This window comes from Mirounga leonina, unplaced genomic scaffold, assembly GCF_011800145.1.
Source record: "Mirounga leonina isolate KUSES-001 unplaced genomic scaffold, KU_Mleo_1.0 Mir_174, whole genome shotgun sequence".
In the NCBI taxonomy this organism is placed as follows: Eukaryota; Metazoa; Chordata; class Mammalia; order Carnivora; family Phocidae; genus Mirounga; species Mirounga leonina.
This window is the reverse complement of record NW_023270451.1, coordinates 49,956,053-49,974,294: the sequence shown is the minus strand read 5'-3', so window position 1 is coordinate 49,974,294 and position 18,242 is coordinate 49,956,053.

The following is an 18,242-nucleotide window of genomic DNA, read 5'->3' as shown; positions in this document are numbered from 1 at the left end:
GGCATGTATTACATGGAGCACTGGGTGTTATACACAAACAATGAATCATGGAACACTACATCAACTAATGTGTACTGTATGGTGACTAACATAACATTAAAAGAGAAAAAAAAGTGAGAGGGGCCAAATTTCAGGAGTTCTTAAAACCAGTGACTTAAAGCCCGGAATTTTAAAAATCTTTGGGCTCAACTCTGGGAGAGCCTTGAGGGTATCAGGAAGCTGAGTCCCTGCCCTTAGCTCAACAAACAGCTCATGCAGATACAATATAGAACCAGTATGAAACATGCTGGGGGCAGACAGAAGGGAGAGTGGTTTGCTCATCTCAGAGCATGGCTGGACAAACAGATCACAGGGAAACTCCTCCAGGGACAGAGGAGCTAGCAGGTGTCATTTGCCTCCTACACCCCCCCCCAACCTCCCCCACCCCCACATAAACAATGGACACCTGCAGGAACCAGTACAGTGCTGCCACTCATTAGCTAATTTGCTTACACCAAGCCCCACCACCCCTGCTTCAGCAGATCTGCCCTTCCTAGTCTAGCTTGCCTGAGTTCCTGCACTGTAGGTCCTCCAGAAGACCTGCACAAACTGCCAATACTACATCTCCAGACCTGCGTGTCTTGTGGAACCTCAGTTCTCATAGTGGTGGGAACAGGTCTCATTTTACAAGATGATCTCACCACATTAAAATGTTAAATGTTGAAATGTGCCCCACCCCTGCTGGTGACCAAACACTGCCCACAATAGGCAAAGACAGCCTCTGCAGACAACTGGAAGAAGGAAAAAGAGGCCAAGACTCAACAGCAGAGCACATGCAACACACATAGGTGACACTCCCTCAAGTGCCAGGCCCTGGGGAATAGGACACTACACTGCACGACACTACAAGACCTCTCCTTCATAAGGCTATTATCATGAAGAGCAAGAGAAGTAGCTGACTTTTCTAACACAAAGTCAGACAAAATGGGGAGACCAAGAAACATCTCCCAAATGGAAGAACAGAACAAAACCACAGCAAGAGACCAAAGCAAAAGAGATATAATATGCCTGATAGAGAACTTAATGATCATAAAAACACTCAGGGGAATGGAGAAAAGAGTGGAGGAAATCAGTGAGACCCTTAACACAGAGATAAAGAAGAACCTATCAGAGATCAAGAACACAGTAAATGACATTAAAAATACACTTGATGGAATAAATAGGAGGCCAGATGAAGCAGAGGAATGAATTAGTGACCTGGAAGAGAGAGTAATGGAAAATAACCAAGCAGAGCAAAGGAGAGGAAAGAAAATAATGCAAATTAAGAATAGTCTTAGTGACTCCAACAAATGTAATAACTGCATTATAGTGTTCTCAGAAGAAGAGGAAGATAATGGGGCAGAAACTTTATTTGAAGAAATAATAGCTGAAAACTTCCAAAATCTGGGGAAGGAAACAAATATCCAGATCCCGAAGGCAAGGTATTTCCCCAAAAATTCAACCCAAGGAGGTCCACACCAAAACACATAGTATTTAAAATGGCAAAAAGTAGTGATAAAGAAAAAAAATTTTTTTAAAGCACTAAGAGAAGAGAGTTACATACAAGGGAACCCTGATAAGACTATCAGCTGATTTTTCAGCAGCAACTTTGCAGGCCAGAGGGGGGTTGCATGATACATTCAAAGTGCTGAAAGGGAAAAAATCTGCAGCCAAGAATACTCTACCCAGCAAGATTATCATTCAGAATAGAAACAGAGATAAAGAGTTTCTCAGACAAGCAAAAACTAAAGCAGTTCATGACCACTACACCAGTAAAGGGGAGTTTTTGAGTGCAAAGGAAGACTATAGAGTATGAAAAGTAAAAAACACAGAAACAGTAAAAATAAATATTTCTATAAAAGAAAATCAGTCAAGGGATCCATAAAATAAAAGGATGTAAAATATGACACCATATGCCTAAAATGTGGGGTGGGGGGGGAGAGGAGTAAAGAATGGGTTTAAACTTAGCAACCATCAACTTCACATAGACTGCTATATGCAGAAGATCTTATACACAAACCCAATGGTAACCACAAATCAAAAACCAGTAATAGAGGGGTGCCTGGGTGGCTCAGTCGTTAAGCGTCTGCCTTTGGCTCAGTTCATGATTCCCAGGGTCCTGGGATCAAGCCCTGCGTCAGGCTCCCTGCTCATTGGGAAGCCTGCTTCTCCTTCTCCCACTCTCCCTGCTTGTATTTCCTCTCTTGCTGTGTCTCTCTCTGTCAAATAAATAAATAAAATCTTAAAAAAAAAAAACAAAACAGTAATAGATATGCAAAGAATAAAGAGAATGGAATCCAAGTATACCACTAAAGAAAGCCAACAAAGCATGAAAGAAAGCAAGGATTAGAGAAAAACCTGTAGAAACAATCACAAAACAGGTAACAGCAATAAATACATATCTATCAATAATTATTTTGAATGTAAATGGACTAAATGCTCCAATCAGACATAGGGTGAGAGAGTGGATTAAAAAAAAAATAAGACCCATCTATATGCTGCCTACAAGACACTTATTTCAGATCTAAAGACACCTGTAGATTGAAAATGAGGGAATGGAGAAACATTTATCATACGGATACCAAAAAGAAAGCTGGGGTAGCAATACTTACATTGGACAAAACAGACATTAAACAAGACTGTAACAAGAGACAAGGGGTGGGGGGCGCCTGGATGGCTCAGTCACTAAGGGTTTGCCTTCAGCTCAGGTCATGATCCCAGGGTCCTGGATCAAGCCCTGCATCGGGCTCCCTGCTCAGCGGGAAGCCTGCTTCTCCCTCTCCCGCTCCTCCTGCTTCTGTTGCCTCTCTCGCTGTCAAATAAATAAATAAAATCTAAAAAAAAAAAAAAAAAGGATACAAAGAAGGACACTATATAATGAGAGAGAGGACAATCCAACAAGAGGATATAACAACTGTAAATACTTATGCACCCAACATTGGAGCATCCAAATACATAAAACAATTAAAAACAAACATAAAAGAAATAATAATAAAATAATAGTAGGGGACTTTTAACACCCCATTTACATCAATGAACAGATCATCCGAGTAGAAAATCAACAAGGCTTTGAATGACACACTGGACTAGATATATTTAACAGACATATTCAGAACATTCCATCCTAAAACAGCAGAGTACATTCTTTTCAAGTGCACATGGAACATTCTCTAGAATAGATCACATATTAGGCCACAAAACAGGTCTCAGCAAACTCAAAAAGATCAAAGTCATACCATACATCTTTTCTGACCACAATGGTATGAAACTAGAATTAACCAGAAGAAAAAATTTGGAAAGAGCACAAACACATGGAGGTTGAGTAACATCCTATTAACCAATGAATGGGTCAACCAAGTGATCAAAGAAGAAATAAAAAATTACATGAAAATGAAAACACAACAGTCCAAAATCTTTGGGATGCAGCAAAAAGTGGTTCTAAGAGGGAAGTTTATAGAAATATAGGCCTACCTCAAAAGGAAGAGAAATCTCAAACAACCTAGCCTTACATCTGAAGGAGCTAGAAGAAGAAACAAAACCCAAACCCAGCAAAAGGAAGGAAATAATATCAGAGCAGAAATAAATGATATAGAAACTAAAAAAACAGAACAGATTGATGAAACCAGGAGCTGATTCTTTGAAAAGATCAAAATTGATAAACCTCTAGCAAGACTCATGAAAAACAAAGAGGACCCAAATAAACAAAATTACTAATGAAACATGAGAAATAACCACTAACACCACAGAAATACAAATAATTGTAACAGAATAGTATGAAAAACCTATATACCAACAAATTGGACAACTTAGAAGGGATAAATTCTTAAAAATATATATAACCTGCCAAAACTAAAGCAGGAAGAAGTAGAAAATTTGAACAGACCAAGTACCAGCAATGAAATTGAATCAGTAATCAAAAAATTCCCCCCAAAAAACAAAGTCCAGGAGCGGATGGCTTCACAGGCAAATTCTACTAAACATTTAGTTAATACCCATTTTTTTCTCAAACTATTCCAAAAAATACAAGAGGAAGGAAAACTTTAAAATTCATTCTATGAGGCCAGTATCATCCTGATACCAAAACCAGATACACCACAAAAAAGAACTATAGGCCAATATCTCTCATGAATATAGATGCAAAAATACTCAACAAAAAATTAGCAAACTGAATCCAAAAATACATGTAAAAAATCATACACATTATCAAGTCGGATTTATTCCCAGAATGCAAGGGGAGTTCAATATTCCCAAAACAATCAACGTGATACACCACATCAATAAGAGAAAGATTAAAAACCATATGATCATTTTGATAGATGCAGAAAAAGCATTTGACAAAGTACAATATCCATTCATGATAAAATCCCTCAACAAAATAGGTCTAGAGTCATACCTCAACATTATAAAGCCCTTATATGAAAAACCCACAGCTAACATCATCCTCAATGGGGAAAAACTGACAGCTTTTCCCCTAAGGTCAGGAACAAGACACGATGTCCACTCACCATTTACTCAAAGAGTACTGGAAGATCTAGCCACAGCAATCAGACAAGAAAAAGAAATAAAAGGCATCCAAATTGGTAAGAAAGAAGTAAAACTTCACTATTTGCAAATAACATGATACTGTATATAGAAAACCCTTCAGACTCCAACAAAAAACTATGATAAATGAATTGAGTAAAGTCACAGGACATAAAATCAATGTACAGAGATCTGTTGCATTCCTATACACTAATAATGAAATAGCAGAAAGTGAAATTAAGAAGAAAAAAAACCCATTTACAATTGCACCAAAAACATTTAAATAGGAATAAACTTAACCAAAGAAGTGAAAGACCTGTACTCTGAAAACTATAAAACACAGATGAAAGAAACTGACGACAACACAAAGAAATGGAAAGATATTCCATGCTCTTGGATTGGAAGTAGAAACATTGTTAAAATGTCTACCAAAAGGAACCTACAGATTTAATGCATTTTGTATCAAAGTACCAACAGCATTTTTCTCTGAACTAGAACAAATAATCCTAAAATTTGTACAGAACCACAAAAGACCTAGCCAAAGCAATCTTGAAAAATAAAAACAAAACTGGAGGTATCACAATTCCAGATTTCAAGTTATATTATAAAGCAGCAGTAATTAAAACACTATGGTGGGGTGCCTGGCTGGCTCAGTTGGAAGAGCATATCTTGGAGTCATGAGTTTGAGCCCATTGGGTGTAGAGAGTACTAAAAAAAAAAAAAAGGGAGGGGAAAGATGGCGGAGGAGTAGGGGACCCTATTTCAACTGGTCCCCGGAATTGAGCTGGATAACTACCAGACCACTCTGAGCACCCACGAAACCAGCCTGAGATGTAAGAAGATCTGGATCTCTACAAACAGAATATCGCAGGCAGTTGGTTTTGAGGTACGAAGCAGAGAGCCGTGATCCTGCGGGCAGATATCAGAGGATAAATGGCGGCGGGAGGGTGCCTGGCCGTGGGGATCCTACACCGCAGTGAGTGACAGCCTCGCGCGCTGCGGACGGGGCACAGACTCGCAGACCGGTGGCATCAGGAAAGAACTTTAGGGCAGCCCCCAGGGTGGAAAACCAGACCGGCGGGGTCACGCGCACGTGAACTGCACCCCCCCCCCCTGAAAGAAACCGGAGTGACGGTCACGCGCATGCGAACTGCAGCCTCCGAGACAGAAACCTGGTGCACTGGGGTTGCGCCGGTGAACTGCAACCCCCGGGGTGGAAACCCCGAGCGGCGGAATCGCGCGCACGTGAACTGCAGTCCCCGGGACAGAACCCCAAGCGGTGGAGTCACGTGCTCGCGAACTGGGAGCAGCTGGCGGTTTTAGAAGCACAAAGGGCAGAGACATGCCCCGACCTGGAGGCAGGACTGGGAGCGCTGCGGAGGGGCGCACACCCCAGGATGCTGCAGTTTATAGCAGCACGGACAGAAATGGAGACGGTGTGGCCTGGAGAGCTCGCTGAAGAACAGACTGAGGTCTCTCTGCTCTGAGGCAGAGGGTTAGAAACGGTCTCTTCTGCTCTGATTCGCGGAAGAGAAGCAGAAAGCCACCAGGGAAAGGCGCCAGAGAACAAAAGCCCCAAAGACTGATTCCCACTGAGCCCATCCCCCACCACAGGGGTGCAGGGCAACTCCGCCCAAACAGGGTTGCCTGAGTCACAGCACGGCAGGACCCTCCTGCAGAAGACAGGCTGGGAAAACAAGAGGCCAGCAACCCTAAGGTCCCAAGAAAACAGGTGCATCTTGCTTGGGTTCTGGCCAATAATTTGGACTCTATACATTCCCTCAAACACCCATCAACAGAATGACTAGGAGGAGGAGCCCCCAAAACAGAAAAGACTCAGAGATTATGACTTAGGCTGCAGATTTACAAATGGATGCAGACATAACCAAGATGTCAGAGATGGAATTCAGGCTAGCAATTGTGAAGACAATGGCTAGAATGGAGAAATCAATTAATGGCAACATAGAGTCTCTAAGGGCAGAAATAAAAGGTGAATTGGCAGAACTTAAAAATGCTATCAATGAGATCCAATCCAATCTAGATAATCTAACAGCTAGGGTAACTGAGACAGAAGAGAGAATAAGCGATCTGGAAGACAGTATAATAGATAAAAAGGGAAAAGAGGAGGCCAGGGAAAAACAACTCAGAATCCATGAAAATAGAATCAGAGAAATAAGTGACACCATGAGGCGTTCCAATGTCAGAATAATTGGAATCCCGGAGGGAGTGGAGAGAGAGAGAGGGCTAGAAGATGTATTTGAGCAAATCGTAGCTGAGAACTTCCCTAATCTGGGGAATGAAACAAACATTCGAGTCCTAGAGGCAGAGAGGACCCCTCCTAAGATCAAGGAAAACAGGCCAACACCCCGGCATGTAATAGTAAAACTTGCAAATCTTAGAACCAAGGAAACCATCTTAAGGGCAGTTAGGGGGAAGAGATTCCTTACGTACAGAGGGAGGAACATCAGAATAACGTCAGACCTATCCACAGAGACCTGGCAAGCCAGAAAGGCCTGGCAAGACATATTCAGAGTACTAAATGAGAAGAACATGCAGCCAAGAATACTTTATCCGGCAAGGCTTTCATTTAGAATGGATGGAGAGATGCAGAGCTTCCACGACCGGCAGAAGTTGAAAGAATATGTGACTACTAAGCCGGCCTTGCAAGAAATATTAAGGGGGGTTCTATAAAAGGAGAAAGACCCCAAGAGTGATCTACAACAGAAATTTACAGGGACAATCTATAAAAACAATGTCTTCACAGGCAACATGATGACAATTAATTCATATCTTTCAATAATCACTCTCAATGTGAATGGCCTAAACACTCCCATAAAACGGCACAGGCTTGCAGATTGGATAAAAAGACAGGACCCATCCATATGCTGTCTACAAGAGACTCATTTTGAACCTAAAGATACATCCAGACTGAAAGTGAAGGGATGGAGATCCATCTTCCATGCCAACAGACCTCAAAAGAAAGCTGGGGTAGCAATTCTTATATCAGACAAATTAGATTTTAAACTAAAGTCTGTAATAAGAGACACAGAAGGACACTATATCATTCTTAAAGGGTCTATCCAACAAGATCTAACAATTGTAAATATCTATGCCCCCAACATGGGAGCAGCCATCTACATAAGCCAACTCTTAACCAAAATAAAGAGTCATATTGATAACAATACGTTAATTGTAGGAGACCTCAATACTCGACTCTCAGCAATGGACAGATAATCTAAGCAGAAAATCAACAAGGAAACAAGAGCTTTGAATGATACATTGGACCAGATGGACCTCATAGATATTTACAGAACATTCCACCCTAAAACAACAGAATACTCATTCTTCTTGAGCACACATGGAACTTTCTCCAGAATACTCCATATACTGGGTCACAAATCAGGTCTCAACCAATACCAAAAGATTGAGATTATTCCCTGCATATTCTCAGACCACAATGCTCTAAAACTGGAACTCAATCACAAGAAAAAATTTGGCAGAAATTCAAACACTTGGAAGCTAAAGACCACTCCGCTCAAGAATGTTTGGGTCAACCAAGAAATCAAAGAAGAACTTAAACAATTCATGGAAATCAATGAGAACAAAAACACATCGGTCCAAAACCTATGGGATACTGCAAAGGCAGTCCTAAGGGGGAAATCCATAGCCATCCAAGCCTCACTCAAAAAAATAGAAAAATCCTGAATTCACCAACTAACTCTACACCTTAAAGAACTAGAGAAAAAGCAACAAACGATGCCTAAGCCATGCATTAGAAGAGAAATAATTAAAATTAGAGCAGAAATCAATGAATTAGAAACCAGAAACACAGTAGATCAGATCAACAAAACTAGAAGTTGGTTCTTCGAAAGAATTAATAAGATTGATAAACCACTGGCCAGACATCCAAAAGAAGAGAGAAAGGACCCAAATTAATAAAATTATGAATGAAAGGGGAGAGATCACAACTAACACCAAGGAAATAGAAACAATTATTAGAAATTATTATCAACAACTATATGCCAATAAACTGAGCAATCTGGATGAAATGGAGGCCTTCCTGGAAACCTATAAGCTGCCAAGACTGATACAGGAAGAAATTGACAACCTGAATAGGCCAATAACCAGTAACGAGACTGAAGCAGTGATCAAAAACTTCCCAAAAAACAAGAGTCCAGGGCCTGATGGATTCCCTGGAGAATTCTACCAAACATTCAAAGAAGAAATAATACCTATTCTACTGAAGCTGTTTCAAAAAAAGAAACAGAAGGAAAACTTCCAAACTCATTCTATGAGGCCAGCATTACCTTAATCCCCAAACCAGGCAAAGACCCCATCAAAAAGGAGAATTTCACCGATATCCCTGATGAATATGGATTCCAAAATCCTCAACAAAATCCTAGCTAATAGGATCTAACAATACATTAAAAGGATCATCCATCATGACCAAGTGGGATTTATCCCTGGGATGCAAGGGTGGTTCAACATTCGCAAATCAATCAATGTGATAGAACACATTAATAAGAGGAGGGAGAAGAACCATATGGTCCTCTCAATTGATGCAGAAAAAGCATTTGACAAAATACAACATCCTTTCCTGATTAAAACTCTCCAGAGTATAGGGATAGAGGGAACATTCCTCAAGCTCATAAAATCCACCTATGAAAAACCCACAGCAAATATCATCCTCAATGGGGAAAAGCTGAGAGCTTTTCCCTTAAGATCAGGAATACATCAAGGGTGCCCACTCTCACCACTGTTGTTCAACATAGTACTAGAAGTCCTAGCAACAGCAATCAGACAACAAAAAGAAATAAAAGGTATTCAAATTGGCAAAGAAGAAGTCAAACTCTCTCTTTTCGCAGACAACATGATACTTTATGTACAAAACCCAAAAGACTCCACCCCCAAATTACTAGAACTCATCCAGCAATTCAGTAATGTGGCAGGATACAAAATCAATGCACAGAAATCAGTTGCTTTCTTATACACCTACAACGCAACTGTAGAAAGAGAAATTAAAGAAACGATTCCATTTACAATAGCACCAAAAACTATAAGATACCTCGGAATAAACCTAATCAAAGAGGTAAAGGATCTATACTCTAGGAACTACAGAACACTCATGAAAGAAATTGAAGAAGACACAAAAAGATGGAAAAATATTCCATGCTCATGGATCAGAAGAATAAACATTGTTAAAATGTCATGCTACCCAGAGCAATCTATACCTTCAATGCCATCCCGATCAAAATTCCAATGACATTTTTCAAAGTGCTGGAACAACCAATCCTAAAATTTGTATGGAATCAGAAAAGACCCCGAATAGCCAAGGAGATGTTGAAAAAGAAAAACAAAGCTGGGGGCATCACGTTGCCTGATTTCAAGCTATATTACAAATCAGTGATCACCAAGACAGCATGGTACTGGCACAAAAACAGACATACAGACCAGTGGAACAGAATAGAGAACCCAGATATGGACCCTCAACTCTATGGTCAAATAATCTTTGACAAAGCAGGAAAAAACATGCAATGGAAAAAAGACAGTCTCTTCAATAAATGGTGCTGGGATAATTGGACAGCCACATGCAGAAGAATGAAACTCGACCGTTCTCTAACACCACTCACAAAGATAAACTCAAAGTGGATGAAAGACCTCAATGTGAGACAGGAATCCATCAAAATCCTAGAGGAGAACATAGGCAGTAACCTCTTTGACATTGGCCACAGCAACTTCTTTCAAGATACATCTCCAAAAGCTAGTGAAACAAAAGCAAAAATGAACTTTTGGGACTTCATCAAGATAAAAAGCTTCTGCACAGCAAAGGAAACAGTCAACAAAACAAAGAGGCAACCCACAGAATGGGAGAAGATATTTGCAAATGACACTACAGATAAAGGGCTGGTATCCAAAATCTATAAAGAACTTCTCAAATTCAACACCCAAAAAACAAATAATCAAGTCAAAAAGTGGGCAGAAGAGATGAACAGACTTCTCTGAAGAAGACATACAAATGGCTAACAGACACATGAAAAAATGTTCATCATCATTAGCCATCAGGGAAATCCAAATCAAAACCACATTGAGATACCACCTTACACCAGTTAGAATGGCAAAAATGGACAGGGAAAGAAACAACAAATGTTGGAGAGGTTGTGGAGAAAGGGGAACTCTCTTATACTGTTGGTGGGAATGCAAGTTGGTACAGCCACTTTGGAAAACAGTGTGGAGGTTCCTCAAAAATTTAAAAATAGAGCAACCCTATGACCCAGCAATTGCACTACTGGGTATTTACCCCAAAGAAACAGATGTAGTGAAAAGAAGGGCCATATGCACCCCAATGTTCATAGCAGCAATGTCCGCAATAGCCAAACTGTGGAAAGAGCCGAGATGCCCTTCAACAGATGAATGGATAAAGAAGATGTGGTCCATATATACAATGGAATATTACTCAGCCATCAGAAAAGATGAATACCCAACTTTTACATCAACATGGATGGGACTGGAGGAGACTATGCTAAGCGAAATAAGTCAAGCAGAGAAAGTCAATTATCATATGGTTTCACTTATTTGTGGAACATAAGGAATAACATGGAGGACATTAGGAGAAGGAAGGGAAAAATGGGGGGCGGGGAATTGGAGGGAGAGATGAACCATGAGAGACTATGGACCTGAGAAACAAACAGGGTTCTAGAGGGGAGCGGGGAGGGGTGATTGGTTAGCCCAGTGATGGGTATTAAGGAGGAAACGTACTGCATGGAGCACTGGGTGTTATACGAAAACAATGGATCGTGGATCACTACATCAAAAACTAATGATGTATTGTATGGTGACTAACATAATATAATAAAATTAAAAACTAAAAAAAAAAAAAAAAAGACAAAAACAAAACAAAACAAAAAAGCAAACAAAAACAAAAAAACTTTAAACACCACCACCACCACTATGGTACTGGCTTAAAAACAGACACATAGATCAATGTAACAGAACAGAAAGCCCAGAAATAAACCCACAATTATATGGTCAATTAATCTTCAACAAAGAGGGCAAGAATATACAATGGGAAAAAGACAAATGGTGTTGGGAAAACTGGACAACCACATGCAGAAGAATGAAACTGAACCACTTTCTCTCATCATACACAAAAATAAACTCAAAATGGATTAAAGACCTAAATGTGAAAGCTGAAACCATAAAAATCCTTGAAGAGAGCACAGGCAGTAATCTCTCTGACATCAGCCATAGCAATATTTTCTTAGATAGGTCTCCTAAGAGCAATAAAAACAAAAATAAACTATTGGGACTATATCAAAATAAAAAGTTTATGCACAGTGAAGGAAACAATCAACAAAACTGAAAGGCAACCTACTGAATTGGAGAAGGTATTTGCAAATGCATCTCCAACAGAGGATTAGTATCCAAAATATATAAAGAACTAACATAACTCAATACCCCAAAATCAAATAATCCAATTAAAATGGGCAGAAGACATGAACAGACATTTCTCCAAAGAACACATATAGACAGACAACAGACACATGCTCAACATCACTCAGTATCAGGGAAATACAAATCAAAAGTACAACGAGATATCACCTCATTATCAGAGTGGCTAAAACAGAAAACATAAGAAACAGTGTTGATGAGAATGTGGAGAAAAAGGAACACTGGTGCACTGTTGGTAGGAATGCAAATTGTAGAAATGTAGAAAACAGTATGGAGGCTACTCAAAATATTAAAAATAGAACTACCCTATGCACTACTGGGTATTTCCCCCCAAAAAAACTAATTCAAAGGTATACATGCACCCCATGTTTATTGCAGCATTATTTACAATAGCCAAACTATGGAAGCAATGCAAGTGTCCATTGATAGACAATTGGATAAAGAAGATTATATTATTCACCATAAAAAGGATGAAATCTTGCCATTGGCAACAGCATCAATGGAGCTAGAGAGTATAATGCTAAGCAAAATACGTCAGAGAAAGACAAATACTGTATGATCTCACTCATATGTGGAATTTAAGAAACAATACAAATAAGCAAAGGGAAAAGAGACAAACCATGAAACAGACTCTTAACTATAGAGGACAAACGGATGGTTACCAGAGGGCAGGTGGGTGGGGGTATGAGGGAAATAAAGGAATGGAGATAAAAGAGTACACATATCATGATAAAAATATGATTTTTTAAAAGATGTATTTATTTTAGCGAGACAGCGGGGAGGGTGGGGCAGAGGGAGAGAGAAAGAGAATCTCAAGCAGACGCCCTGAGCATGGAGCCCAGCGCAGGGCTGGATCTCATGACCTACTGAGCCACCCAGGCACCCCCAAAATAAAATGATTTTTTTTTAAAAAGATTTTATTTATTTGACAGAGAGAGACACAGCGAGAGAGGGAACATGAGCAGGGGGAGTGGGAGAGGGAGAAGCAGGCTTCCCGCCGAGCAGGGAGCCCAACGCGGGGCTTGATCCCAGGACCCTGGGATCATGACCTGAGCCGAAGGCAGACGCTTAATGACTGAGCCACCCAGGCGCCCCAAAAATAAAATGATTTTTAAAAGAAGAAAGAAAAATACCTGCCAACCAAGAATACTATCTGTCAAAATTGTTCTTAAGCTATGAAAGGGAGATAAAGACTTTCCCAGACAAAAGTTTAGGGAGTTCATCACCACCAGACCTGCCTTACAAGAAATGCTTCCATTCACAATCCCGAGAGAATATTTTTGATAATTTGATTCTAGAGCTCTGTTAGAAAATACATGAAAATATTAAAAGCATATATTCTTTTTTTTTGAAGATTTATTTGAGAGTGAGAGAGAGAGAGCACGAGCCAGGGGAAGGTGAGAGGGAGAAGCAGACCCCCCACTGAGCAGGGAACCCGACATGGGGCTCAATCCCAGGACTCCGGGATCATGACTGGAGCTGAAGGCAGATGCTTAACCGATTGAGCCACCCAGGCGCCCCAAAAAGCATATACTCTTTGACCCAACAGCTCCACATCAGGAATTTGTCTAATGTATATACTATCAAGTATTTATCTACTGTATATACTATCACATGCACTTATCCATCACATATACGTTGCATATATATACAAGGATATTCACCACAACATTGTAGTAACAGAGTGAAAATAACCTTAAAATTCATTAGCAAGGAACTCGTTAAATGACATATGTTAAAATTATATAGCCTACTTAAAAGTTAAATTAAGTAGACTGGTAAGTATTGATGCAGATTTTACATAATTGTAGAACAAATCTACAAAATCTGTTTTTCAGTAAAGAGCATGTTTGCAGGACAGTGTTTATAGCCTATTTTTAAAAATGGGATGGGAGAGGAGTGGTATGTATATGTACAGGTACATACACACTTTTATAGTCACATAATATCTCTGGTAGGCTACACAAGAAACTGGTAAGAGTGGTGATATCCAAAGAACTGGGGATCACAGGTAAGAAAGAGACTCATTTTTACTGCATACTCCTGTTTGGGTTTTTTCTACCATATGCACATAATATCTTCAAAAATTTTCTTGCCTTTTTGAGGGCCTATTTCATGCAGTATGAGTATTAGAAGCCTAGGTTTACTCAATCACTATTTTTAATTGTTTTACATAGTGAATATTTTTATTCAAAAATGAAATAAAGGTATACAGCAAAGTCTCCTTCCTACCCATGGCTCCCATCCCTGTAGTTCTCCCCTAATAGTAGAGATAAGTACTATTTTTCAGTTTATACTGTTTATGCGTATATAAGCAAATGCAAACATATATATTCTCCTTGTCCTTCATCCTTTATTACAAAGACAGATTACTATTATATACACAATTCTTTACACATGACTATTTTTACTTAGTAACATACCTTAGAACCAAAGTTACAACCCACAAAAGAAAAAATAGAAAGAAAGAAAAATAGACTGGAGATCTTACAAAATCAAATACTCTTGTGCTTCAAAGCCATCAAGAAAGTGAAAAGACAGCCCACAGAATGGGAGAAATTTTTTGCAAATCATGTATCTGACAAGGGACATGTACCTAGAATATATAAAGAACTCTTAATTTCAAAGAAATGCTGACTTCCAGAGAAGGTGGCAGAATAAGAGGATCCCAAGCTGACCTCTTCCTATGGTTATACCAAATAACTCCCATATCAAAGTAAATAAACCAGAAAATGACCTGAAGACTGGCAAAACTGACTCTCCACAGCTAAGTGTAGAGAAGAGGCCACATCAAAGAGGATAGGAAGGGCAGAGACATGGTCAGTAGCCAAACTGACCCATGGGACTGTCCACTGGTGAGAGGGATACCCTGGGCATGGAGAGGAGAGTGGAGCAGATCCCACACCAAGCACCCCAGACACAAGAGACCCACACTAGGAAGACAAATCCCAGTAACATCTAGCTTTGAAAACCAGAGGGACCTAACTTGTTTTTATTATCAGTGAGACTTAACACCTGGCATTTTAAAAATCAGTGGGCTCCGAGGGCAATAGGAAGCTGAGTTTGAAAAGTGCCTTGGGTATACCGAAAGGAGATTTACTTCCTTATCTCAGAGTGTGTGCTGGAGGGGCAGGGATCTTTGGGAGACTTCCCCAAGAACAAAAGAGCTGGTGGGTGCCATTTCCCCCACCCCTGCACCTCAGCCTAGATACACAGACACTTGTGGGAACCGGTACAGCATGAACACTCTCATCTAGCTTGCTAACAGTGCACTTCACAGCAGACCAGGGCAGATCTTCCTGGCCCCGCATGACCCACCTCTGCCTTCTCCTGCAGATCTCCAATGCACCTTTGGCAGGTGACCATCTAAAGTAGTGTCATAAGCCTGGCAGGGTGCAAGCAACCCCAACAGTGGCCAGCACCACCCTAAAGTGACTCCTTCCCTGGGAAGGGGGTAAGATAATCACACACACCAGTCACACTGCAAACCCAGGCATGGGCAGGGGCAGATAACTGGCCCTGCCCACCAACAAAAGCTTCTCAGGAGACAACACAGGGAAAGCACCCTGCAGTGTGATGCTACCGCAGCTCTGGCAAACACCTGGTCTGACCCAATTCAAGCTCAAGGTGTCCCCAGATTGGCCCACTAACAACACAGGAACAAAACCCTGCCCACAACCAAGCAAATAGAGCCATTGCAGATGACTAGACTGAAGGCAAATGTGGCTCAGCAGCAGGGCACACACAACACAAATAGGAGACACCCCTTAAGTGCCAGGTTCTCATAAATAGGGACATTGCACTGCGGGGCACTATAGGACCTCTTCATCATAAGGCCACTACTCTCAAGGGAAGGAGACATAACTGACTTTCCTAACACATAAAAACAGAGACAAAATGAGACAGAATCTCCCACAAATAAAAGAACAGGACAAAATCACAGTAAGATAGCTAAATGAAATGGAGATAATATGCCTGATAGAGAATTTAAAGTAATGGTCATAAAAATACTCACTGGCCTTGAGAACAGAGTGGAGGATCTCAGTGAGACCCTTAGGAAAGAGATAGAAAACAAAGAACCAATCAGAGATGAACTCATTAACTGATATTAAAAATACACTAGAGGGAATAAATGATAGACTAGAGGAAGGAGGAGATCAGCAACTTGAAGGACAGAATAATGGAAAGTAAGCAAGCTGAACAGGAGAGAGAAAAAATATAAAATGAAAATAGATGAAAGGAACTCAGTGAAACCATCATGCACTATGATATTCTCATTATAGGGATCCCAGAAGAAGAGGGCGAGAAGGGCACAGAAATTTATTTGAAGAAATAGCTGAAAACTTCATGAATCTGGGGAAGGAAACAAATCCAGATCCAGAACGCACAGAAAGGCTGCAATTAAATCAACCAAGGAGATCCATACTAAGACACATAGTAATTAAAATGGCAAAAAGCAGGGATCAAGAGAGAATTTTAAAAGCAAGAGAAAACAGTTACATACAAGGGAAACCCCATAATGTTATCAGCTGATTTTTCAGCAGAACCTTTGTAGGCAAGAAGAGAATGGCATGATATATTCAAACTGATGAAAGAAAACCTGCAACCAAGAATAGTCTATCCAGCAAGGCTATTATTCAGAATAGAAGGAGAGAGAAAGAGTTTCCCAGACAAACACAAGTTAAAGGAATTTGTGACCATGAAAGCAGCCTTACAAGAAATGTTAACAGTGAGTCTTTGCGTGAAAAGAAAGACTATAAGCAGGAGTAAGAAAAGTAGGAAGCACAAAAGCAGTAAAAAGCGTATTTATAAAAATCCGTCAAGGGATTCACCAAACAAAAATGTAAAGTATGACACCATACACCTAAAACATAGTGTGGGAGGGGGAGGAGTAAAAATTTAATGCTTTTAGAATGGATTCAAACTTAAGTAACCATCAACTTAATATAGATTGCTATGTGCCTAAGATGTTATATATAAACCTAATGGTAACCACAAATCAAAAACTGGAACAGATATGCAAATAAAAAGAAAAGATTCCAAGTATATCACTAAAGAAAGCCAGCAAACTGAGAGAAGAGAGCAAGAGAAGAACAGAAAAGATCTACAAAAACAACTACAAAATAACAAAATGGTGATAAATGCATACTATCAATAGCCAAATTTGGAAGCAACCCAAGTGTCCAATGATAGGTGAATGGATAAAACCTATACAATGGAATATTATTCAGCCATAAAAGATGAAATCTTGCCATTTGCAACAAAATGGAAGGATCTAAGGAGTATAATGTTAAGTGAAATCAGTCAGAGAAAGACAAACGCAATATGATTTCACTCATGTGGAATTTAAGAAACAAAACAAAGAGACAAGCCAAAAAAACACTTTTAAATATAGAGAACAAGCTGACGGTTACCAGAGGAGAGTTGGGGGGGAGGGGGATGAGTGAAATATGAAGGGGATTAAGAGTACATTTATCACAAAGAGCACTGAGTAATATATAGAATTGCTGAATCACTATATTGTGCACTGGAAACTAATATACCACGGTATGTTAAGTATACTGGAATTAAATTTTTCAAAAGTGAATGGGAGTGTGGAAGGACTTCTGAAGGTCAAGTTCAGCAAACTTATCTTAGATTTAGGAGGGATCCCTTGTAGTTTTTTGAACTAAGGAATGAGAAAATGAAAGCCGTGCTTCAAGAAAACTTACTTAGAAATTGAATCAAGATATTTCATTTGAACCCACTGGGACTTGGTGAGTCTGTTTATACCAAGTATCCTACTCGGTACAGTTATGCAACTTAGGGAACAATTCCTGTCATAAGAAACTTATTCTGGTGGATTCAAGAAACTGATTTTGAAAAGTCTGACTCAATAAGATTTCAATAGCAGAGTTGATCTCAACTTATCATTGGGTAGCTGCTCTGTGTTGCCAGTGTAGTTCCACCATAGTTACAGATTGAGTCTGTCATGATTTTACACCACTAAGGTGGATTCTGTGATTCACACAGGGTGCTTTAAAGTCTACCCCCAAATCACAAGAATCCTGTGTATCACAAATTTAGGTGAATTTTAAACAGCCGCATTTTATATTTCATTTTTCCACATTTGTTCCCTTCTAAATCAGGTTTTCAACCATCCTTACAATGGCTCACCCCTTTCTACTGCACTCTTATCACTCCATATCTTCTAATTATGCCCACCTGACACCTCTTTCTCTAAAATGCTTTTATTCCCTTGTAATGCATGTCCC